Here is a 25,687-nt window from a genome sequence, read left to right as displayed (position 1 = left end):
GGAACTGGATGTCATCATTTTAAGAGAAGTAAGCCGGAATGAGAAAGAAAAATACCATATCACTCATATATGGAATCTAAAAAAAAAAAAAAAAAAAGGAAAAGAAGGGGGACACTAATGAACTCATCTACAAAACAGAAACAGACTTGAAGACATAGTGAACAATCTTATGGGTACTGGGGGAAGAGGGGTAGGAAGGGATAAATTTGGGAGTTTGAGATTTGCAAATGTTAGCCACTAGATGTAAAAATAGATAAAAACAAATATTTCTGTATAGCACAGGGAACTGTATTCAATATCTTGTAATAACCTTTAATGAAAAATAATATGAAAACAAATGTACGTATGTATATGCATGACTAGGACATTGTGCTGTACACCAGAAATTGACACAATGTAACTGACTATACTTCAGCAAAAATTTGTTTTCTAATTGTGGCAAAATACACATAAAAGGAAATTTACATCTTAATTATTTTTAAGTGTACGTGTCAGCAGCATTGGGTCCATTCACACTGCTGTGACCATCACCACTGACATCCAGCCACAGAACTCTGCATCTTGCAAAACTGAAACCCTGCATCTGTTGAACAATAGGTCCCCATTTTCCCCTGTCCCAGCCCCTCACAACCACGGCACTACTTTTGATCTCTGTGAACTTGACTGTTTAAGATCCTTCATATAAGTAGACTCCTATAGTAGTTGTCCTTTTGTGACTGGCTTATTTCACTTATTGTCACATTCTCAAGATTAACCCATGTTGTAGCATGTGCCAGAATGTCCCTTTTTAAGATGGAATAATATTCCATTGTATGTATTTGCCACATTTTGTTCACACATTCATTTATCAGACACTTGGGTTGCTTCTACCTTTTGGCAGCTGAGAATAACACTGCTCTAAACTTAGGTTGTCATTTACGGGTGTCTGTAGGTGTCCCTGATGTGTGCTCTGCTTCCCCCGGTCGCCCCATGCCGTGCCCTCCCCCAGGCAAAAGCTGCATGTTTGTTTTGTTTTTTTTTTTTACCCTCTCAGCACTCTCCTAGAACCCTGGACAATGTTCAGTGGAGAAGAGGCACTCCAATAATTGTTGACTAAGTGAATGGACAAATTTAACCTGAAATATGTTAAAAATTATCTTACTTCTCTATGGTCACATTTTATTTTTTTAAGAAAAACCTCATAATGGTGTGAAAGTATATGTGATTGTGTAACTGGGGAAACATACCTGGGGAGAGGAAAAAAAGAAGCTTTGCTAAGTCAAAATACTCTAGGGCTTTTAACCTGCTTTTGGTTATTTGGGGCAATCATACATTGATTTTTGTGGTAAAAAATGATCATACAGTTTAGGTATTTAAAATAAAATCTGAAGATATCTTTTAAACTCAGAACTTTGTGAAGATGATACAAGGAAATGCTACAAGGAAATTTCTTGCATGGAAATGATACATTATGTTACTTTCTACATAAGGATCTTCTGGTTCTGACATCAACTGCACATTCTCCTCACCAGGGCACTGGGGAGAAATCTCAGTCAGTTCCGTGAGGGAAATGAGTGACTCAGAGAGGCTTCTTGACTTTGGGTGAAGTCCAATGGTCCTCTTGTCTAAAGCTATTCATTCTGAGGCTGGTTAGTATGTTAAAAGTTATTATGGAAAAGTTCAAACATATAACAAAGTAGAGAGCCTAGTATAATAAATTACTCGCACATACCCATGATGCAATTTCAGCAATTATTAACTCGTGGCCAATATTATTTTGTCCATGCCTCCATCCACTTCCCCCTCCCTCCTGAATTACTTTGGAGCAAATCCCAGACATTATATAATTTCATCTGTACAGATTTCAGCGTGTATTCAATAGGTAAGTACTTTAAGGAAACATAATGACAATAAAATTTTTACATCTAAATGATTAAAAATAATTACTCATAGTAATGAAACATTGAGTCAGTGTTCAGATTTTTCCAATAATTTTATATTCTTTTAACAGTTTTTTCTGTCAGTAGTTTAAATCAGTTTCATACATTGCGATTGCTAGATATGCCTCAAGTCTTTTTAAATCTCTTCTCTCTCTAGTCTTTTTTCTGCCTTGTAATTTATTTGTTGAAAAACCGTCTATTTGGTCTGTAACCTTTCTTGTGTTCTGGATTCTGCTGATTGACTCCCCATGGCTTCATTTCACATGTTCCCCTGCCCCTCTTTTTCCTGTAAATTGGTAGTTAGATCTTGATGCTTGATAGATTCAGGTTGGAGTTTTTGGCAGGAATACCGTTATCTTTAGATCATGATGTGTTTTTCCATCGTGTCTAATGGACTTTCTTTCTGTGATGTTAGCAGCCATTCATAATTGTTGTCTAGATCCATTATCTCTTCAGGGTTCAGAAGATGTGAGTTTCTAATTTTACCATTCTTCATTCTTCTTTTGTCTGGAATGTTGCTTTAAAGAGAATCCCCTCATTGAGACTGAATACTCTGAGATATGCTTTGTACAGAAAAGGCTTGATTACTTTCACTTCTACTTACCAAATTTTCAAAACAACAGGTGATCAATGAGCTTTTCCACTTACCTTTTACCCTTCATCCATTCATTTTTTCCTTCACCTTCCTTTTTCTCCCTTCCTTCCTCTCTTTTCCATTATTAACTCATTTAAACATATTGTTAACTGTATTTATAACTAAAACATCTTAATTAACTTTAACAATTCGATGGATTTCAATAGGATTTATTACTTCTAAATTTTAGAGTTTTTATTTCTATTTGAAGTAAATATATTCATATACTTGATTTGTATACTTTCTTGAAATGTCAATTCTTTGTCAATTGATTATTATCCATATTCTCCTTGTGATATGCCAATGAAGATCCATAAGCAGATATCTACTAGATGAGGCTTCCAAATAAGCTAATATTTTCCTGATTAAAAATAGACAGATTTAGTTAGTACATCATTTCTGGCCTTCTCCCTACCTGCTCTTCATACCTGGGATGTGGATGTAATGGCTGGAGGAGTAGCAGTGATCATACCACAAAGAGAATGAACAAATATATACATACACAGATAGGAGCAGAAATTGAATTGGAACCCAGTTCTTTGATGATTTTTTTAAAGGAATGGCTCCATTCTGAGATTATTGTATCTGACTTCTTTTTATATGAGAAACCCCCCAGTTTTTTAAGCCACTATTTATTGGCATTTTTGATGTTTGCAGCTATGTGTCTTCCATGATGCATTTGTCTAAGGTCATGTACATAATAAGTTGGAGAGCTGGGTTTTAAATCCAGGTTTGTTAATATCTGAAGCTTGTGTTCTCTTATGAAATGATGTGTATAACCATGGACAAGGAATACAGCTGAATACTTCTATGAAGAGAACACCCTCATTAGCTCTTCGATTCCTCTCAGATATGCTTTGTACAGAAAAGGCAAGATGTATGCTTGATTTTAAACCAGCCTCCTCCTGTCTAAGGCTGTGCAGTTCTCTGAAGAAAAGCCCAGGATTAACACATATTTTCAGCATCTCCTCAGGAAGGGAATGAAGTGCTTCTGGCCTCATGTAACGAGCTGATGAAATATACAAGCTTTTTCTTGTTTCTTGTCAAATGATTTCCAACCTTTTTATACCAACGAGGCCTCTTTTATTAACTCCCTGCAAAGTATAACATATTTTGAAAGATTTTTGTCAAGCAAACTGCACTTAATAATAAATATTTAATTCACTTCCCCATTTGAATTTAATCAACCTCACATATAACCTTTAATCATAATTTCTGATCTACGTGTCTACTGCTAGCACATTGAGTTGGTTTTAATTTCAGTGAAAAACAAGGATATTTTGGTTAATCTGTACAGCCTTAAATTCAGTTAGGATTTTAAGGGTAATAGATATGCCTTGCGAATCCCCTGGTCACCTCTGCAGACTCCTGTGGGTTGGGGGTCCCTGCTCTAGAGTCTGGCGGTCTGCATTCCAGTAAGCTGGCTGGTTCCCACTACAGCCAAAGGTGCAGGAGAGGCTTCAGTCGGAAGGAAGATGGGTTTTCTTCTGTTTCAGGCTCCTCCTGATGCCTCACATGGCTTCTGATCCAGCGTGAGCCCTGGTGGTCCTGGGCCTACTCAGCCCCTGATGTTGATCACTTCCCACCTGTAGTCTCAGCCAGGCTGAAAGCCAAATTCTGGGGTATTTTAGGAGCCCCATCCACAAGGGTAGGTGGCACCTAGAATCAGTCTTGCTTAGATCCCTGCCTGGTGCCCTGTAGATCGCTTTCTTCTGAGCCCTTGTCGTGCTCTTCTGCCCACCATGAATGAGTTCTGTCTGAAAAGCATTTACTGAGCACCTGCCATGAGCTAGCATAGTGTTAGATGCAACTGCCTTGATTTCTGATTGATAATCTCTTTGTTTTTTTGAGAGCTTAACCTGAACCTCACCAGGGTTTTTGAGACCCTCTGTAGCTAATGCTGGTCTCCCCAGCATGTTACCCTTTTACTGGAGTTGGACTCCTCTGAGGGGGTCTGCCAGTAGGTTCCTGCTACAGCCCAGATGGGTCATCCACCGTCTCAACACCGTAGGTCCTGCCGTTTTGCTGAGAGGGGCCCTGTTGCTGTGTCCTTCCTACCAGATCCAGTTCCTATGTGTCCTTCTCTTATGTGACTCTCTCTCCTGTTACACTATAAGCTGCCTGAAGGCAAGGGCTATGTTCACTTCAGTATCCTCAGTACCATGTCCAATGCACAGTGAGTGGTAAATGCTGGTTACTCTTTGTTGAATGGTGAATGGAAGTGAGTGCTGCTTGGAGAGGGGAGGGGAGACTTTGAGATGAAGGAGCCATGGACCTGAGAAGTCTGGCGATCATAGAGGCTGATTGTTGTGAATGTTGAAGTCACCTGGGGTGATGTGGGATGAAGGGGAGTCTGTGGGCTGGATACCACTGTCACCATTAGAGCATCATTTGGACCACTGGCCAAATGAGTAGTGTCCACGTGTTGTTTAGGGACAGCATGGTGGGGGCACAGGCTAGAGTAGCTAGAGGGCCTGAGCTTCAAGAGGAGGGGAGCTTTGGCATCACAGCATAGGCAGCTGGTGTTGGCCAGCATGCTGACCACAACTCTGGGGAATGTGGAGGTGTTAGGCAGTTTAGACAGAAATGAACACTAGGCAGGCAGAGAGGATGGGGAAAGGAACAACCCAGAAAATAACAGTACATCCTCACTCAGGATAAGGGACTCCAGAAACTCTTACTTTCTCTAAATGAGGGCCAGCAAAAGAAGCCAGTTAAAATCCAAGTGCTGCAGCTGTGCATGGGAGGGGGGCCTGCCCAAAAGGGGATGGGCGTGCCAGAGTGCAGGCAACCTGAGTTGTCAGTCAATCAATCACTCAATCACAAAACCAGGATATAAAAACAGGAAAAACAAAGGAACGGCACCGTTTTCCCTCCCTTAGACAGGCCTGCTCCCGATTCTCGGGAGGGTACTATCTTTTACTATATTTTTTACTTTACTAATAAAAATCTTGCTTATATCACACTTTCTGCCTCTCGTCAAAAATTCTTTTTTTTTTTCCGGGTGACTAAGAACCGAGGTAATTCTTATTTTCGTTTTCCCGGTAACAGAGGGACATGTTGAGAATGGGCAGATTCCACTTGAGATGAGTGCAAGAGAATCAGTGTTACCAGGGAAAGTCAATTCTCAGCTAAGATAAGGAAGTGATGGGGTACTCAGGGAAGAGGTTGTGGGTGTGTGTCGGTTGTTTAACCACATCGCAAAGACTGCACAGATCAGCAGCTTAGCCGGCCCAGTCCCCAGGATGGCTACCTGCCTCATCTCATCCACTGAGCTCCCTCCACCACCAAGGTCCCCACGTGCCTCATGGGAGTCCTGCCAGCTTTGGCTTCACCCCAACTTCCTGCACCTCCTCAGATTGCCGTGTGGCCAGCTTGAGTCCTGGAGCTTTGTGCTTGACAGTTGCCTCATCTCTCTGGTCTCAGCCTCCTGCCTGTCCTCTCTCCCCCAGGGAAAACCAGATCTGAAAAACCTGTTCCTGCTGCTCTTCACCTCAAGTTATCTCCCCAGCCAGAACTTTTGCTTAATTTGCTTATTGGCATTTCACACTGATATGTGGGGGATTGTCAGTTGAGTTCCCAGTGTATGCATGACTCACATGTTTTTGAAGAATATGTGGAGGAGGGAGGAAAAAAAAATTAAACCAGGGAAAATGAGAAGAGAGAGAGGATTTTAGTCATGTAAGTCCTAAAAGAGCTTACCCGAGGCTCGCTCTGGTAGTGTTTGTTTTAGAAAATGACTGGAGGCCAGAGAGTTTGAACTTTTCCATTGTCAAGTCTGCTGAAAATTCAAGCAGGGCCAGTCACTGGAGACTTCTCTTTCTTCAGTTCCTGAGATGGAAAAAATGAAAATCTGAATCTTATTAAGCAGATCCACAGGGCTTGGATTGAAAGAAATATGAAAGCACAATTTTACATTTAAGCCTGTGAAGGAAAAATAAGTTCAGAGTGAGCCAGATGTACCCTGTGACTCCTTCAGCAGCTACTCAGTGAGTGAGTGAGTGTGTGTGTGTGTGTGTGTGTGTGCGTGTGCGTGTGCGTGTGCGTGTGCGTGTGCGTGTGTGTGTGTGTGTGTGGTCTTCTGGCTGACAAACTGGTTCCAAAATTTTCACAAGACAATGTCTTCGCTACCAAATTGGCCAGAAAGAAGTATCAAGTGACGTTTCCAGATGGAAGTTACTTTTGATGAACTGGGTCATGGTGACACTTTTGCTCACATGGGCCTCTGCCAGGAAAGCCTTCTCTGCCCCCAGCGTCCCAGTCTTACATATTTCAGGATGTAGCCAGGGCATCGTCTTCCTTCATCCCTCCATCACACAGCACAGCTCTCACTGTCTGTACCATCTGAGCAAACACTAACTGTCCTGCCTTCCTGGGGCTTCCAGTATTTTCAGGTTGCCTCTGGCTTACTCAAGTCTGCCTTTCCTTGGAGCTGCAGCTCTCTCAAAATTGCTTTTCCGTAAATGCAAGCTGGGTCTGTCCTTGAATTCTTTAGAGTGTAGTGTCTGAAACATTAATTGAAAGCTTGTGAAATGAGGAAGGCATTACAATGCAGGTGATGTGATAAGGCGTGGCCTTAACCCAAGTACCTCCACAGAGGGGGCCCTACACTGCTGTGTTCTCCTGAGCCCTGAAAGGGGGTGCCCCGAATAAGTGGATTTCTTCTAGCTCAGGTCCAGGTCTCAGCCCTTGGGAGAGCTTGAGGGAGAATCACCAGGGCTCCCTCTAAACACTTGGCCCGGAAACACATCTCATTCTGTTTTCTCATTTTAGGTCTCTCTCTAAAAGAGCTCCCTGAAGAGGATCTCACTTTGTCTTTGTCTAACTTAAAAGCCCTGCGGTTTTTCCCTAAACAAAAGCACCATCTTCCCCATGGACAAATTTGAGCCTCCACCTCCAAAGAAGCAGAAGAATTACTGGCGGCTTTCGAACGTCGACGTCATGCTGCTGGCTGTCAAGGTTTCAAAACATGTATGCGTGCAGTTTCAGCTAGAACATCTCAGAGCACGTTAAGTATCTTTTCCTTCTCCTGCCTCTACACAGTTTCCTCTGTGATTAACATCTTGTATTAGTGAAGCACATTTTTAAACATTAGGGAACCAATATTGATAACTTATTAAGGTCCACAGTTTATAGATTTACTCTTGATGTTGTACATTTTATGGGTTTTGACAAATACATATTGTCATGTATCCACTGCTGCAGTATCACATATAGAATAGTTTCACTGCTCTAAAAATTCTCATTGAAGCCGAACAAAGTTGGCTATTCTCGGTTTTCTGCCTTTCCACGTAAAGTTTACAATCAGTTTGTTGGTACCTATAAAATGACTTGCTGGGATTCTGATTGCATTATGTTGAATCTATAGATCAACATGGGAAGAAGTAACATCTTGACAATATTGAGTCTTTCTATTCATGAACATGGATTAACTCTCCATCTATTTAGATCTTCTTTGATTTCTTTCATCAGTTCTGTAGTTTTCCTAATATATAGATCTTATATGTACTGCGTTAGATGTGTATTTGATAATTCAATATATTTTTGATGTTAATGTAAATGGTGTTGTATTATTTTCAGTTTTAGATTCCAATTGTTCATTGCCAGTATATAGATTTATTTATTTTTATCAGAAAAGAATCTCCAGACAAGCTCAGAACAAGTCTCCAAATCAACTCAGTGCAAATGACATCTCACAAAAGATTGAATGCATTTTCTTATCCAAAGTCTGATTCCTGTGGTCCCATGAGGAGGTCACTTACCCTATGCTTGCATATTGTCTCTGATGGGTAGCTCACTCTCTCTCAAAGCAACCCATTGTCTTCCAGACAACTTTGCTTTCAGACAGTTTTTCCTTATGCTGGATTCCTTGTGGATGAATTGTAGCCTAATTCTAAGATAACAAAGGAATTGTGATCCAAGCTAATGGTTTTGTCTACACTCTCACCTACTCAGGATGAATGTGGAGCCAGGGTTGTCCCATTGTTGGTGAAGGAGAGGAGCCCTGTGTGCTGTGAGATTCTGTGTGCTGATGAGTCACACTCTAACGTAATAAACACCTGACTTCAGGTCCAGATTTGTCACTTATTAGCTGAGTAATCTTTGGCAAACCCCATCATTTTCCAATTTCTTGATTTTTAAAAATGGGAAAATTAGCACCTTCATAAGGCTGTCATAAAAAAAATAATCAAGACAGTGATCATGAAAGCAGTTTTCAACCAAACTGTTCAGTGAGAGCATAATTTTAACTTATTATCCTTCAAGTCATTGTCACCACCCAGATCCATGAATCAACAAATGGACCTGGAAGAAAGGCAGAGAGAGAAGTGGAGTTGAAATGCTCATAGGAAACCTAGGGAAACATGACTTCCAAGCTTTGAATGTCATGGCTAAAGAGGACTTAAATGTAATCCAGTATAACCCCTTCACTTCACAGAATGAGGAAAATGAGTCTTGAAGAGGGAAGTGACTTGCCCAAGTTCGTGAGCCAGGCTGTTTAGCTGCTGAACTAAGAAAGGATCCAGTCTGTCTGAGACCAGTGCTCAGTCTTCTTACTTACTTTACAAAAGAAGCATCTGAAGCTTCCCTTCCAGGCTCTGCCCCATCCATGCTTTCCTGCCTCTTCCCTGGTCATGGAACACATAGCTGTCCAGTGACAGCTCTCATCGTAAGGAATCTGGGGGATGAATTACACAGTGGCGATTTCTTCTCCAAGAAAAACAACTGACTGCCCATCTCTGAGCCGGGGGTGTTTTTAAGGCTCAAACAAGCCAAGAGGAGCCAAGGACCTCAGCTTAAAAGTTAATTTCCACTGATCAAAGGAACAAAGTTCCATTTAGATGTGCAAGTAAGAATGTCTTAGTCATGATGGTGGACCCACTGAAAGAGAAACGAATGTTTTGCAGAAACTGAAGTCCAAATGTCCTCTTGAAAACTGATAAAGGATATTCTGTGAGGGAAGAGCAAGGTAATCATGTAGCAAACATGTGCCAAACATTTTTTTCTATACCAGACATGGTACTGGGTGATGGGTTTACAAAAATGAGTTCAATGTGGCCTTTGGCTTTGAATTTCTCACAGACTGCTGTGTTTCAGAAACATCTGCTGCCAAGAGCCATGCAACCTTGGGCTTGATGCCTCAGTTTACCATGTCTGAAGTGGGGACAATAATTGTGTACACCTCATTGGACTGTGATATGGGTTAAAGGAGAAGATAACTATAAAGTCTGCAGCACAGAGGCTTACAGAATGTAAGGAATAGTGGGAGGGTATATAGCTCCAGTGGTAGAGCGCATGCTCAGCACACACAAGGTCCTGGGTTCGATCCCCAGTACCGCCTTTAAAAATAAATAAGTAAACCTAATTACCTCCCCCTTCAAAAATAAAAAAAATAAATAAATAAAAATGAAAAATAAAACAAACATAAAAAATAAAAGAATGTAAGGTATGATGTGATAGCAGGTGTTCAAATGGAGATTTGAAAGCTCATAGATCTCAGGCTCTGGAATCAGATATTCATGTGGGACCACGGGCAAGTGTAGCAGACACCATTGGGTTATTTTTCCTAGAGACACCAATTTCATCAGTTTTTTTCCTTCCTTAATGACGTTCAAGTATCTACTCTCCTCTTCTAGCAACATATTGCTTTGGGGAGATTGATCCCTTTTCCATACCCTAGGATAAGTCTTGAATGGTCTATGCTGATCACCCCCATTCCCCTTGGTGGTGATTGGCTTAAGCTTGGGAGCACGATGCAGTTCTGAGCAATGAGATATAAGAAGTTGACTAGTGGGCTTTCAGGAAAGGTTTTCTAGCTCTTAATATAAGGCACTGCTGTGAGCTGGATTTTGTCCCAACCCCCACACTTGTGAATGTGACCTTATTTGGAAATAGGGTATCTGCAAATGTAATCATGTTAAGCTGAGGTCATCCTGAGTGAGACAGCCCTAAATCCAACATGACTAGTGTCCTTATAAAAAGAGGAAAAGAGACAGAGGAACACACACACAGGGAAAACCATCTCTCAGAGGCAGAAGGTAGAGTGATAAGCCTGCAAGCCAAGGGACACTGAGGTCTGCTGGCAACCACCGGAAGTCAGGAAAAGGCAAGAAAGTATCCTTTTCCAGAGCCTTCAGGGAGAGCATGGCCCTGCTGACACCTTGATTTCAGACTTTTGACTTCCCAAACTGAAGGAATACATTTGTTTTAAGTCACCTTTTTTGCAGTAATTAGTTATAGCCGCCCTAGGAAACTAACATGGCACTAAGAAAAGATGTGCTCTCGTCTTATCATTGGATTACTGTGTCCGGATGAATCATTGAAATTACTGTAACCTTGTTGCAGCTCTGAGCATAGGTATGAAGTTCCTGAATTCACCAATCCTGGAGCTGCCTCACTCTGTTTTTCCTGTTGTGTTAGGTAATGTGTTTCCCTCAGTGTTTAAGCCACGCTGAGTTGATTTTTCTGTTACTTGCAGGTAAAATTATCCTAAACTGCTTCAGCAAATTATTCACTCGCTCTGTTCCTTGTTTCCTCATTTATAAAGTGGCAATGCTAATAGTCCCTACCCCGTAGGACTTTTGTGAGGATTAAATGAGGTACAGAATGATACAGATTTTGTTTTCTTTTTATCTAATTTTTGTTACAGTGCATCGTAAGTTCAATACATGTCAGTTACTGTTATTATTATTATTCTGTCTCAGCCCTAACACATAGTAAACATTCAATCAATACTTACTTTTGAATAAATGAGTGAATGAATGAAGGCCTTCTAAAGCAAGAGGGAATAAGGGAATGATAATAAAGGACAAAGCAAATTGCTGTAGGAGATGGAGAGTCATTCTGGACCTTGGCTCCAGATCAAGACCTGGGGGCCACATATGGCCTTGGGTAGGTTGGCAAGGGCTTGCATCCTGGAATTCTGGTGTTTTTATGCAGAGAGCTTTGACTTAAAGAATACCTGTAGGGGTTTGCAGATAAGCTGGCGTGCAGGAGCAGCAGGAGGCAGTGAAGCTCAGAGCCTGCCTCCGAAAGCCCCCAAGGTGCAGCCTTACTCCGAGTGCACAAGGATTAAGGCTGAAGTTGGGAGCTTTGTTAGGTCTCAGAGTTAAGGAAAAGGGCTTTCATTTTGCCTGAGGGAGAATAACTGACTGTTTTTCCCAAAGACCTCGTTTGAAATTAAGGTCTCGGAACACTGGATCCAATTAACTACCAGTTTAGGAACCTTGGGGATTTCAACTTGCCATGTGCTTCCTTTTCTCTTACAAATCACCTCCTGTTTTCTCGCCTTCATATTTCTCCCACCTACAGAGAATTCTGTTCTTGGGACTGGGTCAAGACAGCTTCCTTTTCCTGGGTTAAAAGTGGGAAATATTGGGCAGGTTTTGCCATCAAAGTCAATTAGCTGTCAATTTGAGCTAGAATCAGGATTAAGTGTGTGTGTGTATTTGTATACACATACATATGTATGTATACATCTTTATATTTGTGCATGTAAGTAGGTATGCGTCTATCTAAATAGCAGTTGGAAGGGAGCTAATTGTTCGATTTACCTTTTTTAAAACAGACTTTATTTTCATTTCTATTCTGGGACTATGCAGAATCAGAGATGAATCAGACAAAAATCTTTGTTCTGGAGCTCACAGCCTACTGAGGCAGACAGACAAATTGATAAATATCAATATTGGTAGATACTGTAAATAATTGTGGTATTGAGGTCTACATGAAATTTGGAGAACATTGAGAGGAGACTGGAGGGTGGTTAGGGTTGGGTAGAGTTAGGCCAGACCTCCCAGAGAGGCAATGTTTAATCCAGCTAAATCTTGTAGTATGCAGGAATTTGCCAGGTACAAATCTGGATAAAGATACAAGGCAGCTAAGCAAGTCCTAGTCTATGACAGGCACAAAATATCTCTAGAATAAACTGAAATAAGGTATCTGTTGACTTTCATTTCTATATGCAGTGACTGCTGTATTTGGAGGAATGTAACTTGGTCTCCCTATTATTCAATGTATATAATAAAACCCTTATTTTGAATTTGACATATTATAAAACATTAGAATTCCTCTTTACTAGTCATAAACACAATTTTCATCATTAATGTAGCAGGAGTAAGTGCATTTGGCGAGTAGAAGGTGAACAGAGTTCACTGCTCTGCGTTGGAAAGAGAGGGGGCCAGGAGTGCCATTGTAGTGGGAATGGGGACAAGACCAAGAGCTGGGAAAGGACCCAGCCCTGCTATGACTAAGAAAGGATGACTGTACGTCCAGGCTGTAGAATGGTGCTGGTCCTACTGATGTGCTGCATTCTATGTTCTATGTGATATAAATGCCCTCCCCAACCTTCTCCATGAAACATTGAGTAGATTCTCCTTGGTCACTGCTATGCTTACAGGAACAGCATTTTCTTTTAAAGGAGTTTAAAGAAGGTGAATTGGTAAGTGACACATTATTCACTGACCTAAAGAAGAAAGTTCTTAACATTTTCATTAATAGAAAAATATTTTCTCTTCACTGATGCCAATACATATTGAAAATTATTTAAGAATATCAACCTGTAGGAAGGCCAATGGCCTAGTTTAACCCAAGTGGGGAGAGTAAGATGTCTGAAGCCTGAGCAGTTCAGTATTGCATTTAGAGACTAGCGAGGAGTTTGGTAGAGCTGGAAGAGAAGACGTGTGTTTAGAATGGGTGGAAGGTGAGGAAGGAGCTGGATCATGAAGGCAATTGAATGCCTTGTAGAGAGGATTCTGTTTATGCCAGTAGAGTCTTACGGATATGGAGAACTACTCAAGGGGTCTCTGTTTATCCAGCAGGGTATGTATTATAGATCATGGAAAGCTACTAGGAAGGTAGGTCTCTGTTCAATGGCATTTTATGGATTATGAAGAGCTACTGCAATCAATAGTGTAATGCACTCATGTGTACTGTGTGTCAGACCCTATAGGCAAATTTTTCAGTGAAAGAGGAACCTTTCCTCAAATCTCTTGTCTAGACTTGCAGGGCTGTAATCATATCAACAGTTTCCCAAGATGGACAGAAGAACTTAGAAACTCCAAAATAACTGCCTTGCTTGAGTCTGTTAGCTAGTCCTTAAAATGGAATCCTTTCTCATGGATCTTTTGGAGTAGTACCTTATCTATGTTAACATCTGGATATCTCACATCTTGGGGAGGCAATATAGCATATGGTCAAGGGCATGGGTTGTAGGTCAGGATCCTGCATACAAACTGGGGCTATGTACTAACCAGCTATGTTATGTAAGGCAATTCATGGTGTATTGCAGTCACTCAACAAGTGTCCACATGTGCTATTCATATTCTTCATAACACACAGGGCAATACGTGTTATCTGTTCTGTGCTCAGTGAATGTTTATTGAATGAATAAATTAAAAAGCAAATGAAAAGTAGTTCATCGTTGAGTGTTTGTTAAATAAATGAATAATTTACTAGATTTGGAAGAAAATTTGTCAAGCATGCTGCTTCTCACTGAATCAAAAGATATTCTACAAATGTTATGCTCAACTTTCACCTGGGTTTCTCCTCCACTCATTATTCCCTTAAGCACCTTTCCCTTACAGCATCTACCTATAAGATGATGTGGCTTATGCAGTATTTTATTTTTATTTGTTTTAAGAGTGACTGCTTTTGCAGTTTGCAGGAAGAGGATTTCTTTGCTTGTCTATGGAGCAGGCTGGTTTCTCTGTAAGAACTGAGCCCAAGGATCTTCAGTACCATTATAACCATGGATTTTTTGAATAGGCAAGTTTCAAAAGAAATTCAGGAAGGTTTCATAGGCTTTGTGGCTCTCCTTTCAAAATGAACTTTGAGGCTGCTAACTCTGCACGACGTAGGATACAGGACACTCCATCCCCTCCCCTGTTCTCACCAAACAAGAGAAGTTACACAAGCTTGAGGGGCAGCTGGATTGCAGGTTACGCTGCCCCCAGGATACATCTTTCATCTTAATTGTGCTTATTCAGCTGTGAGGATGGACTGGTATCTAGCTGGCTTTTGAAAAAGTACAGAAGCCTGTTTAAAAACACAACCAATTCCTCCTTTTGAGGTAGGGAAGGGAGAGGACGAGGAAAATTTCCATCTTATTTTCTGATGTTCTTTGCTTTGCGTGTGAAGCCTTCCAGTGACGCTGTAGGTAGTTTTCCAAAGCCTTTCTGATCAAAGTTGATAAAGCTCTACTGCTATGTAGGAAGAATGCTCTTTTATTTTTGACTAGCTTCTTAATTTGTGCTTTTTTACAGAGACAAGTTACCTAAAATCATACAACTATACATCCTTATCTGTGAGAGTCTGCCATCATTGCAACAGTACCTGTTAATTCAATTACCATGAATTAAGTGATTTCTACGTGCCAGACACTTGACATAGATACTTTTGTATAATATTAACGAGAAAAATACGAGGTAGAAATGGTGATTTCCATTTTAGAGAAATGTGGAAACTGAAACACTGAGAAGTGAAATCTCTTGCTTTAGATCACTCTATAGCAATAACGTTGGGCTGAGCTTTTTGATACAGACAGCCAGAGAGAGCTGGTGTAAAGGAAGAGAGGCACACTGGGAAGAGAAATCAGTTCCGCAAAAGCAGGGAGGCAGAAAGGCCAGGGCAGGCTCTTTGAAGTGTCATCGTGTGTGTGAAGTGTTCTTTGTGTGTCATTGTCTTAAGGACGAGAGGGAAGTTTGGATTGGGAAGTAGGCTTGATAAGATGAAGGGAGGCTTGGAATATCAAGCTGTGCCAGTGGGGTTCATTCTCAAACATTTGTATTATTGCTGCCACCGGCTGTGATATGGATTAATTATAGGTAGAACTGAATTAATAAGAATAATCAATCAAATAATACATCAGTGATTTTTTTTTATTGTTTTTCTCCATTCTAAGAGAAATATGTGCTCATTATAAACATTTTGGAAAATGCCAAAAACATAGAAAGAAAAAGAATTGACCTTTGAGTTACTTCTCAAAGCAACTACTATGCATAGTTGGGTCTATTTCTTTTCAGTCTTTTTTTTCCTTCCCTTCAAACATAACTGAGATTGAAATTCCTGTGCCACAAGGAAGACTTAAAAATGGCTTGGATTAATTTGTCCTGATGTAAAGGAACTTTGTGGAAAGCAGGGGAGGAAATCCTGTGCATTCTGCTGAGTGACTTCTCACAATGCTATTGACCAAAAGCTCTCCAGCTCTTAATAAGAAGAATGCAGGGTTTCTGCAGAGTATGTCTGCAGCCACCCCCTGCCTGGGGAAATCTGAGAAGCTGGTGCTTGTTTAAGGATTCTGTAGGTGGCTTGAGGCTCTCCCTAGAAGCTTAGGAATGCATGATTTACAATACTTACTGAATGACTAAGCCACCAGCATCACAAGGCTCACAGATGACTAATAATTATTCTCATTCTGCAGAGTGTGGTTTGTGGAACAAAGCAAGCAAGGTTTCTGCCCTTTTGTTCTGTGATTCACTCCTGTGAGATGCTCTTGTGAGTGGTAAGGTCGAGAGAGCTTCAGGACACCAGCTCTTCCTCCTTGCTTGCTTTATCCACTCACCTCTCCCTCAGTGCAGCCCCGCTGGAGCTGCACCTCCATGGTAAAGTCCTGAGGAGAGCTGTGATGGGCACTGGTTAAGCATCAGAATTCGGTTTCTCATCCAGGGTCCATCATCCCCTAGATGTGTGACAACCTTGGGCAAATGACATGGCTTCTCTAAGCTCCAGTGATTCTCATACCTTAGACTGAGAAAAAGAAATAGGTTATAGAGTTGTTATGGGAATGAGTGGAGATGAAGTGCTTAGTGCAATGCCTTGGTGCAGAGTGAGAGCTCAAGAAATGGTGATGGTTATTAAGTTGAGCTACAAGTTTTCACCAGGTCATCTCCCAAGAATAAAATAGAATAATATGATTTGGAGACTTTGACCTTTTATTTATTAATCATAAAAGCTAATTATAGTAATTTCTACCTGGCAGTTTTGTAGAGGAAATAGAACACGATGTTGCAAAGTGTCTGACTCTGTAGCTGCTCAGCACATGTATTTTTTCCTTTCTCTATCCATGGTTGACTGAAGAGCCCCTTGGTATGTCCAACCTCCTGAAACAGCTCTTAAAGGACATCCTCACAGTGGAAAGCTTAAACACTGGCTTATATGCTGGTACTGGGTATTTATTTGAGTTGGAGAAGAAAAGGAGTTTGGGGGCTTCTGAAAGGGCAGAAGCTTGGGCACTGCTTGATGTATTGTCCTTGATGGGATGTGGCCAAGTCTAAGGAGGCTTGACTGTGGGCAGCAGAGTTCAGGGATGACATGGACAGAATGTAGACTAGAGGATCCTGTCCCCAAATGTTCTAGACCAAGATGGATGAGGGGCACATGTACAGTGCTAGAGAAGGGGAGGGGTCCCCAACAATAACTGCTGTTGAGCTTCCCGCCACTCTGTCCGCTGGGGGCTCCAACTGAGACTTGATTTAGACGAGTGAAACGATGTGGAATTTCTCGTGTACTAGTGTAGAGTAAAGCCACGTTTTATACATCTATAAGCACCAAGGAAGGTAGGATGTAATCAACAGGGCTTAATGACTGAGAGCCAGTACTACTTTTGCTTCGACAGTGAGATGGGATTTGAGGCATAAAACACAGCCAAGAGTGTGGGTCCTGGAGTCAGCTCAAGAGCAGGCTCCTCCACTTACCATTTGAGGACTGCTGGGCAAGTCATTCAACTCCCCTAATCTTGTTTCTTCATCTGTGAAGTGCAGATATTAAAAGTACCTCTCCTAAAGTGCTTTGGTCATAAGAGTCCAATAATAGAACCATGGCTAGCTTGAATAATTGCTCGGTCATGAGTACCTTGATTAACGTTGTTAACATTGATCTTGATTGTGCAATAGCTGTTGAAGGACGCTCTGTGCCTCCCCACCATCATTCTTAAAGATCAGTGTAGAAAGGTAAACGGAGGCCATCAATTCTGCTTACATTATGCTTATTAACATTTATTCCAGAGGGTTCTGGGATGGTCTATGGACAACTATATGTAGGCTTAGGAAAAAATCCTTTGAGAATAGTCATGCATCTTCATGTAGCTCTATTTCTAATTTTTTTAGGAAGTTCGATACTGTTTTCCATAATGGCTGCATCAACTGACAATCCCAGTAACAGTGCACGAGGGTTCCCTTTTCTCCACATCCTTGTCAACACTTGTCATTTCTTTTCTTTTTGATAATAGCCATTCTGACAGGTGTGAGGTGATAATTGTAGTTTTGATATTTCCTTGATGGTAAGTGATATTGAGCATCTTTTTGTGTCTGTTGTCCATCTATATGTCATCTTTGGAAAAATGCCTATTCAGATCCTCTGCCTATTATTTTATTTTATTTTATTTTTCACTATTCATTTATTTTTTTTAAACTTTTTTTTTATTGAGTTATAGTCATTTTACAATGTTGTGTCAAATTCCAGTGTAGAGCACAATTTTTCAGTTATACCTGAACATACATACATTCATTGTCTGCCCATTTTAAAATCAGATTATTTGTCTCTTTGTTTTTTGCTATTGAGTTTATGAGTTCTTTATGTAACTTTGGATATTAACACCTTATTGCTTACGTCATTTGCAAATATCTTCTCCCATTCAGTGGACTTTCTTTTCATTTTGCTAATGGTTTCCTTCACTGAGCAAAAGCCTTTTAGTTTGATACAGTCCCATTTATTTATTTTTGCATTTGCTGCCCTTGTCTGAGGAGACATCCAAAAAATATTGCTAAGACCAATATCAAAAAGCATATTGCCTATATTTTTTCCTAGAAGCTTTATGGTTTCAGATCGTACATTTAAGTCCTTAATCCACTTTGAGTTTATTTTTGATGTGGTATGAGAAAGCAGTCCAGTTTCATTCTTTTGTAGCTGTCCAGTCTTCCCAGTTCCATTTGCTGAAGAGACTATTTTCACTCCATTGTATGTTCTTGCCAATATTATTGACTCAATGTCTGTTGGTTTATGTCTGGGCTCTTTATTCTGTTCCACTGATCCATATATCTATTTTTGTACCAATACCATCCTGTTTTGATTACTGCAGCTTTGTAGTAATGTTTGAAATCAGGAATTGTGTTACCTCCAGCTTTGTTCTTTGTTTTTTTTTTTGTTTGTTTTTTTTTCAACATTGCTTCAGCTATTTGGGCTCTTTTGTGGCTCCATACAAATTGTAGGATTACTTTCTTTAGTTTGTGAAAATTGCCATTGGAATTTTGATAGAAATTGTGTTGAATCTGTAGATTGCCTTGGGTAGTATGGACATTTCAACTGTTAATTCTTCCAATCCACGAGGACAGTATCTTTCCGTCTGTGTCATCTTCAGTTTGTTTCATCAACATCTTATAGTTTTCAGAGTTCAAGTCTTTCATCTTCTTGGTTAGCTTTATTCCTGGGTATTCTATTCTTTTTGAAGCAATTATAAAGGATACTGTTTTTCAATTTATCTTTCTGATAGTTATTAGTGTGTAGAAATGCAAAAGATTAATTTTGTATCCTGCAACTTTACTGAATTCATTTATCCTAATTTTTTTTTTTTTTGGTGGGGTCTTTAGGTTTTCTATATAGAGTATCATGTTATCTGCAATCACTGACAGTTTTACTTTTTCCTGTTCAATTTGGATTTCTTTTATTTCTTTTTCTTGTCTGATTGCTATTAGCCTGCTCTTTACTTTCTCCTCCTTTCTTTCTCTGGGAACAATCCTCTTTGCTCCTTCATGTAGGCAATGGGCGGCTGGTGTGTCGGGGAGTGGAGGAGAAAGAGGGCAAGGACAAGCATTGCTTATTGAGCTGGCTGCTGTTGCAGTTCACTCTTAGTTATCATCGTTTCTTTGGTTCACACTCCATGGTGGATTCCCCCTTTCATGGCTCTCTCCTGGTCGGTACATTGTCAATTTTCTCAGGTTGCTCTTCAGGGGCCTCCCAATTGCTGAGGATCTAACTCCAGTTGACAACTTCCAACTTTCCCTTAGCTATTCCCTTGGAATGTCACCCTCAGCCTGCTGCTTCTCGGGTCCTCTTCCTTGGCAACCCACTCTTTTGCATGTGGAGAGCTGGAAAGATGGGTCAAGGCTATCTCTTGCAGTAGCCACTTGACCTTCAGAAAGTTGATGAGTCTTTGCTGTGACAATTCCATGGCTACTCCATGGATGTCCTCTCTCTGCCCTGCTCTGTTACTAATGTTCTGTTTTCCTGGTTTGGCAGGAACAGAGCAAATCAATAAAGCTGCTGTCTCATGAGGTGTCCAACCAAGGAATGTGGTGTTAGGATTCCTTTCATGGAAGTGTTCTCAACATTTATGAGTTATTTCCCTGGAAAGCCCCTTCTATGTCTCATCAACACCCTGTTTAGCTGTTGAATATGCTACAGCCCAGCATTTCCGCTCAACAGACATGCTGCCCCTTTCTCCTCTCCTCAGTCTTTGGTAGGTGGGAAGGGAGGTGCAAATGTGCTGGGTAATGGCTGATGGCAGCAGAGCCAGTTTGGCCACTTCTCGGTAAAGCTTGAGAGGGGTGCTTGGCTCTATTTAGACTGTGTAGCACTTAAGGTCTCTTTGTTCACATTCTTTTGTGCTAATTCTGAAGTAACAGGAAAAGTCCCACCTACATGTTGTATATTTACAACACACATACAGACTCACACAGACACCTGTACCCAACAGGTGAGAGTTGAAGAGAAATTGAGTAAGAGAGCAGTAGGTTCTCTGCTGAAATGTTGACAGCAGCTCCCACGGGGTGAAGGTAAGATTAGAGATTATTGTTTTGTCTGTTTGCTTTTTTTTTCTTTCCTGTATGCTTTACTGCCGTGCTTCCCATTTTCTCCAATGAAATTATACCACCCTTGAAACCATAAACATGCTTTCTAAGGTATTTCTGATCTGGAGCACTGTTCAACTGATGAACCAGATGTGAGGGGCACCGACCTGGGCTTTCCGACCTCCCAGGGCTCCCTGCAGGCTCATGATGTGATAAAACATCAGCTGCTCTGAATTCCTGCAGCACCTGCCACAACAAAAGGAGACCCTTTCCTGAGCATACTGAGGCAGCTGTACATGCCTTTCTAGAACAAAGAAGCCAAAGCAAGGAGGTCATTAAGCCTCGTTTGGACACCGTCCATCCCACCCTAGCTTGAGCCCTCCGGGGGAGGTCTCAGTCCACCTGCACGGGAAGGAGGCCGCATCCAGAGTGAGGTCCCGCCGCCTCCCTTTTGTCCTCTCTGGTGGTCTCCCTCCTTTTTCTGGTTCCCTGCCTCCCACTTGGCTCACATCTCAGCTCCTGCCTCGTTCTAAGAACCATTTAGCATCTGCTTCTCTGATGATGCCTCTGTATTCTCTTGTGGACCCAACTCTGCCTCACCCACCACAGCTGCGCTAAGAGACAGGCCAGCTTCCCAAGAGGCAAAGGCGGCAGTGAACGAGCTGTCCCTCAGTCTTTCTTGCTCCTCTCTGCCTGTGGTCTCACACTCCCTGCTGTTTTGTTTGTTTGTTTGTTTTTTGACTAGTCCTCAGAGTTCGCCTCCCTCTTCTCGGCTTTGTGGAGAGAAGGCATGCTGCTGTCCATTTCTTTATATTGCAATATCTTTTGAAAGATTAGGAGACTTCGGTCCTTTTTCCTTCTTGAGGAACACTAAGGAGGCCCCCTGCCTAATCTCTCAATCGCTCTGCCCCAGGGGAGAGGAATGGCCAGTGTGATTGGTACAAGCTTACCACTCACTGGGACATGTTTACTAGTGGGTGAGGTCACTGTGCGTTAAAGGCAGGGTTTCAATCTCCACTCGTCCCTGTGTTGGGGCATAGCCTGCCCTCTTGCACCTTTTTCTCTAAGGTGGTAAGCACTCCTACTGAGGATTCTCTTTCCTCCCAATGCAAACCGCGCCCACTGAATTCTCAGGTAAAGAGATCAGTGACAAAGGTGGGAGGACACTCAGGACACACTGGACGGTTTCAGGCACACGCATACTTTCTTCCTAAACTTACCAGGGAGCCTTGTTCAGGGCCTAGGCTGGAATTTACCTCGGCAATGCCAGAAAGGACAGTCGACTTTTCTTAGGAGGCTGGTTCCAGACGTAGCTTTTTGCTAATTTGCGGGGTGCCCGTGGCAAATTGCAGTGGTAGCTTCAATTCTTCACTCCTTTAGCTTTGTCCTTTACTATGTGATTTTGCAGATCCTCTCACTAAAGATGGAATCTTTTACACCTTGAATTTGTGCTGGCCTTGTGACTTGTTTTTGCCAACAGAAATAAGTTGGAAGTAATAGTTCTCCAGTTGTAAGCTTAGACCTCAAGAGGCCTGTGAGTTTCTGTTTACCCTCTGTTCTTCCCGCCATGGCAGAGCACATGCTGTAGGTTACTGGACAAAGAGATACACGTAGAGCAGAGCCGAATCACATCTTTTGTCCTAGAAGAGGCTGACCTGGTTAGAGGACAGCCAGCCATCTCCAAACTGTTTGAATGAGCCAAGCAAAGATGAACAGAGCCATCCAGCCTCACATCCTATGTTGTGGTCACACACAGGGTGATGGTGACATGAGGGTTGGTAAACAATTACCAGAGATGGAGAAGAGTTTAGGAAAGTTAATAGGGACACTGCTATAGACAATAGCAAGCCACACAGGTGAGAGGTGCCTGTGTGAACGCCGGGGATGGGCATGCAGCGTCTTTTATTGGGCAGAGGGGGCTGTGCACACAAGGAGTATGGGGCTGCAGGATCAGTTCGTGCACATGCACCTGATTGGCTGTAAGATCTGTCGGGGACTGCTCTGAATTATAGGATTTACAATTCTGATAAGGGCAGGACGTGACACCTGTCCGTCCCCCTAGGTTACTGTGAGATGGGCTATCCCTTGGGGCGATGAGTTTTGTTAGGGTAAACACACATCAAGAGAAGATGTTTTTCATCCTGCAGAAATGCAGGTATGCAGAGGGCCCTGCAGTGGGAAGAGGGGGTTAATGTGTCAGTGGCTCCAGGCACACACAGAGCCCAGGAGTGGGGGTATGATGACTCCAGAGAGTGCCAGCCAGCTCCACATTCTGGAGACATGAGCAAAAAATGCTTATGATTGTATGAAGTTTTGTGTAGTTTTTCCTGTGCAGCATGAGGATGAAGAGAGGTAACTGAGAAGTGACCTTGCAAGATACATGCATTTTATTCCTCTCCTTGGATTCACTCATCATTCAGCAGATACGGAGTATCTGCTTTGTGTCAACCCCGTGCTAAATGCTGCCAGGGAGAATCACACTGGTGGGAGGGTAGAATCACTTCACCAGGAGCACGCTGGCAGAAATAAGAATATGTGCTACGACAGCAGGGGTTCTGTTTAGTTAATTCACCTCTGCATCCCCATCACTTGGAAGAGCAAACCGGCACTTAGTGGATGTTCGATAAACATTGTCTCTTGCAGGCCTGTGAGTGTGAGTGTGTGTATGCATGTGTCTGTATGTTTACCAGAGAAGGAATTGAATATTTCATGAAAGTACAGAGGTCCATGTTTCTTGCTCTCCTTAGTCCGGCAGACTGACTGTTCCCAAGTCTTTCCTCCGCTGTCTTTTATCCCCTCCTCTTCCTGCGATGACAGCCGCAGGAACCGCAGTGTGCTATAAACTTACCTCCATAATAGAATGTAGATGCATAAATCAAAACAGCTCCTAGCGGGCTGTCTGCAGTAATAAATGCTGCGGAGGCGGCCCGACTGGCAGTGTAAGAGAGATTATACAAACCACTGCCTGGAGAAAGCACAGCATCATGAATAAACTCAGCCTTGAATTATTTATATATTTCAGGCGGCATGTTATTTTCTGTCTCCTGTGCTGCAAGGCCTGCAAGTGATTTCACGGAGGGCTGAGAGTGCCTGAATTTGGCTACAAGAGGAAAACAATTGCGGTTTGTCTTGGGCCAAGTTTCAGGGTGACGATTGCATTATGTTCCACGCACAGCAGCCCAGCGGGCAGGACAGAGCTGGGTGGTGGAAGGCATTGCTTAGCATTCAGGGCAGGACGCTTCTAATCTCAGCAAGCTGTGTCCCTAGGGGCTTGCTGGCTTTGTGAACCACCTTGGAGCCACGTGACTGGAGGGTGAGCCTCAGGACCCGCCTTCCCCAACTCCACCAGGGACACGGCTGCATTCTCTTCTATGCAGTAGTTTTCAACCTAAGATTTTGTTGTGGGGGAAAAAAATTTACTGTAAAATTAAATAAAAAGTTTGGAAATCATTAATCTGGCTGATCTTTGAGACTCTGAAGTGATCTCAACTCAAGCTGCCTAAGAGGGTCCCTGGGAGCTTTTAAAAGCTATTCATGCAGGACTTCCAATCTTGATCAGTTAAATCAGAATTTCTGGAGATGGGTCAAGATTTTTAAAGCTATCTAGGTGACTCTGATGGGCAGTCAGGGTTGCGAGCCACTGCTTCAAACCCTTCTTTGACACACCAGGACGGGTACCAAGCACCAGCTGTAAGTCAGGCACTCAGCAAAGAACTGGGAGTGGAGTGATGAATGAGACAGGCTCAGCCTTTGCCTTCATGCAGCTCTCCATTTAGTGGGGGATTCTGACAAATAAATACCCAAGAAATTAGTTTGGTGGGATATGTATTGATGGGGGAAGAGTAAAACACTGTAAGAGTTTTAATAGCAGTGATAATAATTGTGATACTATTTCTTTCCAAGATAATCCTTTAAAAAATTCAGACAATTTACTAAGTGATTTACATGGAATATCTTATTGAATTCTTGTCCCATCATGTAGGTAGGTGCAGTCACCAACTTTGTTTTACAAATAAAGAAACTGAGGCCCAGAGAGGGTAAGTGACTTAGCCAAGGTTGCACAGCCCACACTGATGGTCAGAGGGATAATCAGTTAATGTGTGTTCAGTGCATGCATGGGCACTTGGGTGAAGGCATGCTTGCAGACTTGCTCTCCATCTGGCTCGAGCCTGCTCTTGTAAACTCAAAAACAGAAGACAACACACTAAGAATTTCATGAAAATGTGTTGCTGCTGGGAAAGAAGAAAGCAAAATCCAGGGTCTAATGCCAGTTAGGCCCTGCTTTTCTGATAGCATCACAACACGTGCCCATCTGCAGGCACACACAGAGTGCGACAAATGGAAGCAACTCAGAGATGACACTTTTACCTCACAAGGGAGCAAACAGGCACAGTGACAGTCGCCACAGGCCCATGCTTTGCCGTGCCTGGTACCACAGTCTGCTTCTCCTGGTTCCCCATCGATGGCTTGTCACCTGACCCCGCTGTGACTGAGCTTTCACCGTGCAGGGGCAGTCTTCCTGTTCACACCCCCAAGGCTTGAGGGAGATTCCACCAATGTCACCAAGTCCAGTTTGAAATTGTATAACAAGGTCACCTGACTGTGAGGTGGTTCGCTCTGCAAGAACCTTGGTCCTCCCAGCCCACACCTCAGATTTGTAATGTCCCATTTCCTCCCATAAGCAAGCTTTTTGCCATCAGTAGGCGAGGGGGAATTTGTCATAAGAATTTTATAACCTTTTTACCTGTTAGGAATTGGTGTTTTCAAAGCTCCTTAACAACCACTGTCTTATGTAATCCAGCCAAGTGCCTCTTGGTAGACAGGAAAACTGTCATTATCAACTCATTTTGCAGGTGAATTGCATTAGGTTCAGGTACGGCCTCCTCCAGGATCCTCCTGGGACTGTGATGTGATCATCGTGGGAACAGGATGATGGACACTGCTGCCGAATTCTGGTGACCCTCTCACTTGCCCTCACAAACTGCCTCCACCAGTTCCACCTGCATGTGCTCCAGCTGTGTTCCTCCTTCAGGGCTGCCTTCTTCCCATGTTATTAGACTGACTCCCATCTTCTGGAACCCAGAGATCTGAATAGCCTGGATGCTTAAGCTAGGAAATGTGTTTGTGTGCGTGTGTGTGTGTAGATCTTTATTAACTTTCCATAAGAGCAATTCAGGATATTTGGACCTGCTACCGCTTACCCCTCTCCCTACTTGTATTTAAACTTCCCTTTCCCCGGTAGCTAAAAATGCAGTTCTTAGCTCTTTTCCCAGGCTGATTTGCAAAAACAGCTATTCCTACATGCCCACCCAATTTTTCCTCTTTTTTCTTTTTTTTACTCTGATTATCTTCTTCTA

The 25,687-nt window shown here is 42.2% G+C and overlaps 2 long non-coding RNA genes across 2 annotated transcripts; one reads left to right on the top strand and one right to left on the bottom strand.

The window, feature by feature from the left end:
* Window positions 1–1,801: 1,801 nt before the first annotated feature.
* On the top strand, window positions 1,802–23,780 carry LOC116148406 (uncharacterized). Its single transcript, XR_004131895.2, has 3 exons — window positions 1,802–1,861; window positions 7,327–7,561; window positions 23,353–23,780. It is a non-coding gene; the product is annotated as an uncharacterized LOC116148406 (long non-coding RNA).
* On the bottom strand, window positions 1,954–9,306 carry LOC135321817 (uncharacterized). Its single transcript, XR_010381914.1, has 3 exons — window positions 9,113–9,306; window positions 6,256–6,384; window positions 1,954–3,647 (listed from the first exon to the last, which is right to left on the bottom strand). It is a non-coding gene; the product is annotated as an uncharacterized LOC135321817 (long non-coding RNA).
* Window positions 23,781–25,687: the final 1,907 nt, after the last annotated feature.

Source organism: Camelus dromedarius, chromosome 1 (assembly GCF_036321535.1).
Source record: "Camelus dromedarius isolate mCamDro1 chromosome 1, mCamDro1.pat, whole genome shotgun sequence".
NCBI lineage: Eukaryota > Metazoa > Chordata > Mammalia > Artiodactyla > Camelidae > Camelus > Camelus dromedarius.
Note: the sequence above shows the minus strand (reverse complement) of the source record. Positions and strands in the feature narration are given on the sequence as shown.